The sequence below is a fragment of the Crotalus tigris genome, unplaced genomic scaffold (assembly GCF_016545835.1).
Source record: "Crotalus tigris isolate CLP2741 ecotype Arizona unplaced genomic scaffold, ASM1654583v1 scf7180000018371.15429387391:27106975, whole genome shotgun sequence".
Lineage (NCBI taxonomy): Eukaryota > Metazoa > Chordata > Lepidosauria > Squamata > Viperidae > Crotalus > Crotalus tigris.
In genome coordinates this window covers 6,070,921-6,082,944 of record NW_024096970.1, presented here as the reverse complement: position 1 = coordinate 6,082,944, position 12,024 = coordinate 6,070,921, and positions in this window count along the sequence as shown.

Below are 12,024 nucleotides of genomic sequence, written 5' to 3'. Positions count from 1 at the left end.
GTGGGTTAAATGAGGCTCCAGATTGTTGGGGGCAATGTGCTGGCTCTGTGAATTGTTTAGAGAGGGCTGTAAAGCACTGTGAAGCGGTATAGAAGTCTAAGTCCTATTGCTATTGCTATGAATAAATGAAGAAATGAATTAATAAATAGATGAAATAAATGCTATTTTCATTCTGGTATCACACAGCCTATAACAATGGTGGTGAACCTATGGCACGGGTGCCAGAGGGGGCACTCAGAGCCTTCTCTGTGGGCACGCGTGCCGTCGCCCCAATCCTAGGCCTTCAGCTGGGTTTTATAAAATCTTTTCGTTTTAGGTCTCCACCACCATGTGCAAAAAAAAAAAAAAGGTTCAATCAGTCAATTTCACCTTCTCGCGGGGAAAAAAAGATCTTGCAAAATTGGAATTGATTGATTGAACTTTTTAGTCCCACCCAGTCTGCCATTACCACCGCAGCCATGCCTACTCAATTGGCCATGCCCACCCAATTGGCCACATCCACCCGGCACTCGATGATGCATAAGTGGGTTTTGGGTTGCAGTTTGGGCACTCAGTCTCTAAAAGGTTCGCCATCACTGGCCTATAATATCTAAACTGCAATTCTGATTTTCCAAGTTTTCACACTTCAGTTGTGAAACAGGTGGATTTTCTCACTGCTTGTAGATTTGGAAGATTTTCATGAGAGAAAGTTCTAGTACGGCAAAGCCTGGCTCCTGCACTTCTGTTAATTTGTTAAGAAAATATCGCACAAAGTTCCCAAAGCTTGAATGCTGATTTCCAGTTTTTGAAGTCCTTTTTAAAGCATCTGGAAACAGTGGAAATTAGGGAAAGGGTAAACTAAGTCAAGATGGTAACTGTGATTATATAATCAAAGCCCATACCCTTTTAAACATGCTTCCTACAGATAGAGTTGTCACCCTGAGTATTTTCAACTCCCTTGAAGGTAGTCCTGGATGAAAAAGAACCTTTATTCTGTCATCCATGAGAGTGGTGTGGTGGCCTAGTGGTGAAGATGTTCACCTCCCTCTAGGAAGGTTGAGAGTTCAATCCTAGGTAGTGGCAGATGTTTCTCTCCTAGGATTCAAAGAAAAAATATCTGCTGTGAACTCTGCATGGCTTCCCAGTTTTTTCTTCCTAGGGCTGAGAGAGAGTGATCGGTCCAAAGTCATCAAGCTGGCAGGATTAGAACTCACAGTCTTCTGGTTTCTAGACTGATGCCTTTAACCATTAAAGGTAGTCCTTGACTTATGACCATTAGTTTAAATGTTTAAAGTTATGTTAGCTTTAAAAAAGTGACTTATGATCCATCCTCAAAATTACAACCATTGCACCACTTCTTGTGATCACAATTTGGGTGCTTTGCAATCAGCTCACACTTATGACAGTTGTAGCACCTTGCGGTCATACAATTATGATTTATGACCTTCCCAGCCAGCTTTATGACAAGCAAGGTCAATTGTGGAATCCAGGTGATTTTTTTTAACAATCATGGTAAAAATAGTCATAAAATCAAATCCAGTCATGTGATGATTTGGTTAATGACTGCATTGTTTAATGACCACCTTCATGATATCTTACTAATGATGGCAAAAGCGCAAACATGTTTCCCAACTATACACAGACTACACACTGACCTATAAAATGGAGATTAATTTATCCATATAGATTTTTCAGTTGAAAAACTGGAAAAAGTAGCAGCATGCATCTTAATGGCAGGTCAGTCATTTTGGACTGCTGTAATTCGGAATACATCCCTGCCTGCTGGTAACCATCTTATTGCTTACTAACTTAAGATGTGTCATGTAATAGAGGACAGATGGCAGAGGAAGGGAACTGTGGGAGGAGAACCTAATTAGAGGACACCAACGACACTGGCTTATGGTGTGAAGAAGTACATTATACCCAAGGTTACATTCAGGAAATGAGAAGACTTGACCTTAATTCTTAACGCGGGAACTAATAATATTACATCCTCTGTCAAGCATGGTGTTATCATTAAGGCTTATTTTGATTTTTTTCTTTTTATGAGTGGTAGAGATAAAAAAAATTGAGTTAACTGTTTGCATAGTACAAAATCTTTCCTGATGCTGTATTGATTATTTTCCCCTTCTTAACATTAAGATTGTTTGTGATAATATCTTGCTATGCTGAATTAAAGCAGCCACACAGTCATTGTCCAGTCCTTAAATGTTTTAGTGCAAAAGAGCTCATTACCTTTTCAATAAGTTTAAGAAGTGTTTTCTAGTATTCAACCAAACTCTGATTCCCTATAATGTAAATTATTATTACTGCTTTCTGGGATAATAGACAATTGAATTTGACCTTTTTGACTTGATAAATTTGCAGGGTAGTAGTCTCATGCTTTAAAGCTCATTTTTAACTCTTCTTGTGCATTCTTGAATATTCTGTCATGGTCTAGAACTCAGACACTGAGTCTGAGTCTGAATTTGAATAAGCTGCTCCAGTAGAACCTGTTGAATTGAGCCTCGGGAGATACAAAGCAAAGAATCATCTGAGGCTGATCAAACACAGATACTACCTGAACAGCTGGAGCAGTCATATGATGATGATGCAAGGCCTTCCAGTCCCTACACTGGGTGTGAAGAGCAAAGACCAGAGCAAAAATGTTCTATGAGACTCCTTGCCAAGCAATGGAGTAAATCCCTTGATTAACTCAGCTGGCTGCAGCCTAATTTAAGAGACAGCCCTGCCCTTTGATCCATCATTGGAATCAATTGTCTGATATTGGGCTCTTGCATGATGTTTCTGTAGATCCTGCTTGTGAAATCCTGACTTCTGGACTAGCTGATAACCCTGACTAGGATCTTAGAACTCTGGACTGAATTTTGACTATTCTTGTGCTCCTGTTGAAAGCAAAACCATTCAGGTGAACTTCTTTCAGAGATTTTGTTTTGGTTTGTATTCCTTGCCTGCTGCTTATCTCCTTGACCTAAACTGTTAATTTCCATAGCAACTGTGTGTAAGTATATAATTGAAACCAAAAACAAGACACATTCTATCTATTAAAATATTCATTCTAGAATTCGTACTCTGTTAGGATTCTTGGCATTATTCAAACTGGAGTCTTTGCTGTGTTTAGATTCCATTAGACTTCAGCTTATTCCCCCATCACCCATTTTGAGGTTTGGATAATGGTATGCCATCTAGAGAAGATAATGCCTATCTTGATGCATTGCCAAAGAGTTCCAGCAAGCCACATCTTAAGCAAGTCACTTTCAAGCTTCAAAAGAGAAAACGGCATTTTAAGATTCCTCTTTCCAGAGCATAACAAGTAATATCTTAATGCCTCTAATTTATAGCAGTATTTGGCGATGTGGATCATGCCAGCAAAGAGGCCTCTAATGGAAGCCCCAATAATGGAAATTAGTTTTTATAAAATACTGTCCATTTTTACTTTTAATTAGATTAGTCTTTGTCTTAACAGTTATTCTTAACGGTCATCTTTAGAAGGTTTGAAATAGAAATCTATCCTAACAACTGCCTTCTTTTGTCAGCCAACATCTACATCTGGCCCATGGCCACAGCCACCTTTGACTTTTTTTGCAATCCCTGGGAACATTCCAGGAACACCTGAAATTATCTTTCCATAGTAGTTGCTGGAGAGCCCTCTCATTTGTTATTTGCTTTGTTCATACCATCAACAGCTGAAGAAATTGACAGAATATTTCAGTTCTGCTAGGCATTTGCTTCTAAAAGTAAGACCATGATCTGGACCATCAGCTGATTTTACATCCCAAGTAAGATCCCACCAGTTATGCCAGTCCTGAGTCTTCCCCTTTACTTTTTCTTCCCCCAGCCCAGCTTGCCAAGACATAATGGGCAATTAGGTCTAGCTGCCAAAGTGACATCACTTTGGAACTTTGTGACTGTAATTTCTTCAGGGCTCTTGAGACATTGAGAGCTTCTCAGAAAAGCATATTTATTTTGTTTAGGTAAACATTCTAAGGTCTGCTCTCCGTCACTTCCTCCTCTCCAGGGAGTTCAGGCTAGTCCGTCTCTTAACTCCTCCCCCTGCAGTTTCCACTGTAGTAAGCTAAGTCTCACATCCAATGGCCTACCTATTAAGGGATTTCTAAAACAGGTAGGTCCAGCAAGTGGTCTCCTGTCATATTGCTAGTTTAGATGAGATCTAGATCAGCGGTTCTCAACCTATGGGTCGCGACCCCATTTGGGGTCGATCGACCATTTCATGGGGGTCGCCAAGCAAGGCTGTCCGCCATTTTTTTCCCCTTTTCCGGCGGGTGCCTTACCTCCCTTGGGCTGGGCCAGCTGGTGGCCCAGCCAATGGTCGGCCTGCTCCATCTCTGCCGCTTGCCAGCTACGCCTCGGCCGGCGCAGGGGGTGGCACCACGCATGCGTGGCACTCCCGGGCAGGGAAAGTCCTTGACTTACAACCGGTTTAGTCCTCGACTTACGACCGGTTGGGGTCGCGGCATTAAAAAGGTTGAGAACCACTGATCTAGATACAGATAGTCCTTGATTTACAACAGCTCATTTAGTGACTGTTCAAAGTTACAACAGCACTGAAAAAAGTGACTTATGACCGTTGTAGCATCCCCAAGGTCAAAATTCAGAGGCCTGCCAACTGATTCATATTTTTGATGGTTGCAGCGTCCCAGAGTCATGTGATCACCTTTTGTAGCTTTTTTACAAGCAAAGTCAATGGGGAAGCCAGATTCACTTAACAACTAACTGTGTTACTGACTTAACAACTGCAGTGATTCACTTAACAACTGTGGCAAAAAAGGATATAAAATGGGGCAAAATTCACTTAAATGTTTCACTTAGCAGCAAATTATAGACTCAGTTGTGGTTGTAGGTCAAGAACTACCTGTACACAGGTGCAATATATTATGAAGACCATCAACAAATGGCTTTAGGACCATGGCTTTAAAAATCAAGAGGATCTTTTGTGGGTAAATGTTTGGTAATTGGTAAAGTGCTTTCATGGATGGTTTGACTATTTAAAGCTTTGATATAGATTCTTTTTATATATAGTAGTACTGTTATCACATTAAAATATCTGAGTTGATTAAGTGAATAAATGGAAGCAATTTATTTCTTTGCTAAGTCTGCATTAGCATATGTCTAAAATAAGTATATGAATAATAGGAGCACCCTATTTAATTGCATACTTTTAAATTGCTTAATCTAGGTAGCTTACTGATTAAAGAATGCAGTTGGACTTTCTGATGTCTTTCTTAGGTTATCCTAGCTCAAAGATTTATTTGTTGTTTATTAGATTTGGAGGGTGCTCGATTCCATAACAAATCTGCCTTGGAAAACAGAAAAATGACAGAGTGTATGAAATATCTGGACAACATATCTCATGTACAAAAGCCATTCCCCACCACCACCACAAAAACAAAAACAAAACAACTTCCCAAACCACTGATAGGACCCAACAAATCTTGGGAGAATTTAAAGACTTCTGCAATACATTTTAGGGCAAATTTTTGCTATTGGCAAAAATTAAAAATAGAAGAGAGGTAGTCTGTACCTTGGAAGCTATTCCTATTTTTTTTTCAGATTTTTTATTCTGCTTTTATTATTTTTAATAAATAGCTCAAGGTGGCAATCATACAGTATCTAATACTCCTTCCTCCTCCTATTTTCTCCACAACAACAACTCTGTGAGGTGGATTGGACTGAGAGACAGTGACTGCTCCAAAGTCACCCAGCCAGCTTTCATGTCTAAGTGGGACTAGAATTCACACTCCCCTGGTTTCTAGCCTGATGCCTTATCCACTAAACACCCCCTTGCCCCAAGTTTTTCTTTTGAGTAAAACATATACATTTCCCAATGCTCTTTGAGAAAATCTGTTGAACACTTTTCTCAGAAATAGTTTGTGTACATAGGGAAAAATGAATCCAATTGATTCCCAAGAAATCCAATTTCCTTATTTTTCTGAGAGACACCATCAAGAAAAATCTTTTCTTTTGTCCTGGAAGACTAACTAGAATTAATCAAGAGGAGAAAGCTGCTCAGAAGAGTTTTTAGTGTATAAATTATAGCAATAGCACTTCACAGTGCTTTACAGTCCTCTCTAAGCAGTTTGCAGCATATTACCCGAAACAATCTGGTCCTCATTTTACCAACCTTGGAAAGATGGAAAGCTGAGTCAACCTTGAGGCACTCGGATCAAAGGAATCAAACTCCTTGCAGTGTGAGCGGAGTTAGCCTGCAATACTGCATTCTAACCACTGCACCACCACTAAATTATAGGAAATATGAAGCCATGCATTGCTGACTTGTCTAAGTACATTCTGACTTCAGCTGCACATATATGCAGCTGCCCATGACAATACTGTTCCCACAGTGAGAAAGACTATCATTTCAGCTCGGATTATCATTCTGTTTTGGAATAATCCCTTTAAGATTTAAGAGGCAGAGTGAATGTCAGTGGTGGGAAGATATGCATAAACCAACACAGTGTTTAGAGTTTGAATATGTAATAATAGCACTTGAGAAGTTAAAGGAGGCCACATGCTGGAATCTTCAATTGTTTCTATACAGAAAATAGCAATGGCAATAGCACTTAGTGTTATATACTGCTCCATAGTGCTTTACAGCACTGAATGGTTTTCAGTGTCAGCTTATTTTCCCCAACAATCTGGGTCCTCATGTTACCAACCTTGGAAGGATGGAAGGCTAAATTAACCTTGAGCCAATCAGGATTGAACTCCTGGCTGTGAGCAGAGTTAGCCTGCAATATTGCATTCTAACACCTGCACCACCATGGATCAGTGAATACAAAATATATGCACGAGGTTTTAAGAAATACAGCCAACCCACTGCACAGAAATGGACAGTTGTTTAAATATCAGTGTCTAATTTTAGGATTTAGAGCCATCTGCCCTACTCTAAGCTTATTAGCCTTAAGGCTTATTTGGGAACTAAAAATATTTCTATCGCTGCAGATAGGATTGAACTATGTGAATCCATGGGCATCCTTATTATCAGGAATCTTTCCCAATAAGTAGCTTGGTTTTCCAGGGAGATGCCTGTCTAAGAAAGACTAAACTTACTTCTCTACAATTAAATTATAATTGACTTTTCAGAGCATTATAAAGCTGAAATTTGCATCCTGGCTGCTGGATGAACTCAGAGAAGCATCATTAAAGTGAGAAAACAACTTCAGGAAAAGGCTAGGAAGCTGACTATTCTTTTCTTAAAAGCAGCAGTAGAAGCTTACTAATTACTAAGAAATGATAGCAGAAGCAGGAAAATGCAACTGAAACACACTTTTTATTAAACCATGGCAGACTTGTTATTGTAGCACAGGAGGAAAGCTGTAAACCCAGCAGTTTCAACTAGCATGACTGATATAAGGTAAGTGAATTATAATCCAGCAACATCTGGAAAATCACAGGTTTTCTATCTCTGTTTTAGCAGATTAATGTTTTCTCTTGGCTTCTGTGGATTCTGGCCAGCACATAACCCACAACTTTTGAAGGCAAACTGTTCCGCTGGTTAATTGTCCTCACTGTTAGGAACTTTCTCCTTAATTCCAGGTTGCTTCTCTCCTTGATTAGTTTCCATTCATTGCTTCTTGTCCTGCCCTCTGGTGCTTTGGAAAATAAATTATAAAAAATATATATAGTAATTTAAATAAAAGGCAGTACATTTTTATAGTTGCTGCCATTTTAACAGAACAATTAACGATAATGATCAGATTTTGCCCCTTAAAAATGTATTATAGAGTTACAATTCTTATAATGCAATAATGCTTTTTCTTTAAAGTATCATGATAGTCCAAAAGGGATATATATCTTTAGGCCAATCACTTCTTCTCAAGTCAACAGGAATCTTGTGTGGAAAAACTGGCGGAAGAATAGCTATATACACCCCCATGAGATTTTGAAAAAAAAAAAGGATATAAATCCAATAAACATTAAAAGGGGTTTAAGGTTGCCACAATAATAGCTTGCAAGCCAAGTCCAATTTCTGATGCATGCAAGTCATTCTGAAGCAAGACACCTTTTATGAGTGAAATGTTTTCAGGATGAGAACCACGATTAGTCACATTGCCTTAGGAAGCAGCTTGGTGAACACATGAGATAAGCTTCACTTCCTTAACAAGTAGAACTTTCCCTTTTAACTTTTGTATGTTTATACCAAATGCTGTAAAAAGTTTTGCAAATTCAACTGCTTTGTGCATCTTAAAATATTGTCAGAATTGGTTTGCTACTTGATGAGAACATGTTACTATTTTGTGCTTACTTCATATGCTGAAATATTTTTTTAAGTAGTTTCAGAGGTACATGATTTTGCATTATTCACATTAGAAATAATACAAGGTGAATAAAGCTCCTTTCATTTTGGATGAGCTGAATGAAAGCTTGTAAAAGCTATGCAAGCATGCAATTTTAATTTAGAAGTGTAATGGCTGCTTTGTAAATATTATGAACATTGTTCTTTTATGTTAGGGGTGTCAAACTGGTGCCCACGGGCTGGATGCATCACACACAGGTCACACCCACCCTGGCTCCACAAAGGCAAAAAAGTCATGATACATCTTAGGTCACATGACACAATTGAGTTTGACAACTGTGTTTTATGTGGATATGCCATTCTTTTGTCTGTGGAGAAAAGAAAGTTATTTGACAAGGAAGACTGAACATTCTAGAGCAGGGGTAGGCAACCTTGGCTTTTTTATGACTCGTGGACTTCAACTCCCAGAATTCTTGAGCCAGCATGGCTGGCTCCAGAATTCTGGGAATTGAAGTCCACGAGTCATAAAAGAGGCAAGGTTGGCTACTTCTACTCTAGAGAAACAAAAAGGAAGAAAGATCTGTTACTCATATAGTTTACTTATGCCAATCCAGATGTTGAAGAATTCCAATATCCTCAACCCTGATCTTGTATCCTTCTGCTAGCAACTGAAGCCCAGCAGCTCCTGGAATGCCATTAGCTGTTCAACTCTGATCTGTGAATTGGACTAAGAGGTTATGCCTATTGTAATCTCACATACAGGTAGTCCTCAAATTACAACAGCTCATTTAGCGACCTTTCAAAGTTACAATGGCATTGAAAAAAGTGACTTATGATTGTTTTTCATAAAGTTACGACCTTTGCAGCATCCCCACGATCATGTGATCAAAATTAAGATGCTTGGCAACTGGTTCATATTTATGACCGTTGTTATGTTCCAGGTCATGTAATCCCCTTTTGCAACCTTCTGACAAGCAAGGTCAATGGGGAAGCCAGGCTCACTTAACAACTGTGTTACTAATTTATCAACTGCAGTGATTCTTTTAACAATTGTGGCAAGAAAAATCGTAAATCGGATAAAACTCACATAACAAATGTCTCATTTAACAACAGAAATTTTGGGCTCAATTGTGATCGTAAGTTGAGGATTATCTGTACTGTTTACCTCATTCTATTAACATCCATTGAGAAATTGAAATTATATGTTAGTAATGATAAATGGTAAATGATATTATATGGCATTATAAAATCTCTCAAATGCGTTGCTGCTATTGAGTTTAATATAACCAGAAGAGTTTTCTAGCATAGTGGTGGCGAACCTATGGCACGCGTGCCAGAGGCGGCACTCAGAGCCCTCTCTGTGGGCATGCGTGCTGTTGCCCCATCAGAGTTCGCCAGAGTAGCGAGCACATGGCGTTTGAAAGCGACAGGGCAGGAAGTGAGCGAGCAAGCGGCATTGCCCCCCCCCAGGGATGCCCTGGAGATGGCAAGGAACTGGCCCCGGCCATGCTCACCCAGTCTGCTGTGACTTCAGCCACACCCACCCAGTGGGCCACACCCACCTCCCACCCCTCAGGGCACCATAATGCTGATGCAGCCCTGGCACGTTGCAATAAATAAGTGGGTTTTAGGTTGCAGTTTGGGCACTCAGTCTCTAAAAGGTTCGCCATCACTGTTCTAGCACTATTGAACAGGTAGACCCCAGGCATCCCTCATATAAACCCATAGCCATTGTTGAACTGTATATCCTCTTAGATTAGTATCTTATTCTTCCCAGTCATGTGCCTCTGGAGAATCCCATAGGATACAGGGCACAGACAATCCTCTAGTTGAACTTTGAACTTTTAAGGAGTTATATTCAAGAGCTGTGGTGGAGCAGTGGTTAGAATGCAGTACTGTAGGCCAGTGATGGCAAACCTTTTAGAGACTGAGTGCCCAAAAACTGGCCCCGCCCCTGCTCCACCCATGCTCCGCCCCACCCTGCCTTCCTGCAGGGGCCCGCTGCAGATCACCCAGGTAGCCCAGCAGCGCCATGGCGGCCACGCCCTCTGCCCACGCCCCGCAGTATCAACTGTGCACATTGGGGCATGACGGTAGAGTCTTGTCTACGCTGCCTGGCTGCCATGTCCTTGTCTGCGCTGCTCCATGTGGGCCACGGTCAGGGGAGACTCTCCTTCAGGGAGGCTGCTGGTGAGGAGGGGGGCGCGGACGGAGGCAAGGCTGGGGCAATGGCATGTGTGCCCACAGAGAAGGCTCCGAGTGCCACCTCTGGCACCTGTGCCATAGGTTTGCCACCACTGCTGTAGGCTAATTCTGCCAGCAGTTCAGCAGTTCGAGTCTGACTGACTCAAAGTTGATTCAGCTGTCCATCTTTCTGAGGTGGGTAAAACAAGGACCCAGATTGTTGGGGGCAATATGCTGACTCTCTAAACTGCTTAGAAAGGGGTGTAAAGTATTGTAAAGTGGTATATAAATCTATTGCTATTGCTATTCTTCCTATATTGAGAAAATGGCTCAGTGAACTGCTTAAGAAGATTACATTTCTTGCATAATATTTTTCTATCCAAACTATCAATGTGCTTATCTAATGATGTGATGGAAATAAAATTGTGAGTTCCTTTGGGAAAAAGTATCAGTTAGTTTTTAAATGATAGCCTACATTCATATTTATATACCTGTTTATGGTTTTTAATATTTGGCATTCAAAAGCACTCTTTTTGTAGCTGTTGTTTTGAGCCACTGGGCCAGGGCAAATTGCCTTTGGAATAATTAAAGGTATGTTGAAATAAATATGCATAGAAAATAAATATAACATGAGCTGCTTGTTCATTTTAATAATCATATTTTTTATTTCTGACATCTGGAGGGAGGGTCCATTGCTTTAAAATGTGTAGACATTTTAGACATTATTTTACAAGACAATACAATTTTTGAATGTCACACAAGGATCACAGTTTCATAACACTACATGCATATAAAGACAATTTTTAAAAGTTTCTCTTTTTTTTACAGAAACAACAGGAGAGGTCAATAAACTTCATCAAGTAAAGTTTAAATTAAAGTTACCAAAAATAAATATTTAAAAAGTAATACTCTAAGTGCACTAGTATATGGCTAATGATATCCTATTTCCTCCCAAACACATGGGAGTTGTTAACGCTCAAAGATTTTAAACTCTTTTGATGCATTGCCATTTGAGAGGATGGGCTACAACTATAAAGAATCTGTATACAATTTAGCAGACTGGTTTCTACAAGTCCAGCCTAGAATTTCCTTCCTTGCTTCCCGCAATTTGCTGACATTTCCCAGTGTGTATTTCTGTTTCTGCTTTCCCCTTACAATTTATAACTACCTTTGGGGCACTTGTTTAAAAATTGTTCATTGGACAATTGTTTTTAAATATGCTATTAACTTACTGCAGGCTAAAATCACATTGGATTCCTATAAAAGAAGATGAAACTTGCAAAACAGTATAAGCCATTCAACTGTTAGCTTTTCTGGTTCTGCTTCTCTAGGAAAAGAAGATTGAGGAGGCTTAGCAGATCTTAGTAATCCTGAAAGTAAGAACACTACACTGTCACGGAAGTACCTGTAATAATACTAACCCAACTTCTTTGTATTTGTGCAAATGATACAACCTGTCTGTGAAATTGTCTTACGCTTGAGCCAACTTTGACTATGCTGCAGTGAATTTGTGCAAAGATGCAGAAGTTCCAATCATACGCTTTTGTTATCAGAGGTTTGCCCATACCTGCACAAGGATTCCAGGTAAAAAAAAAAATCCATGT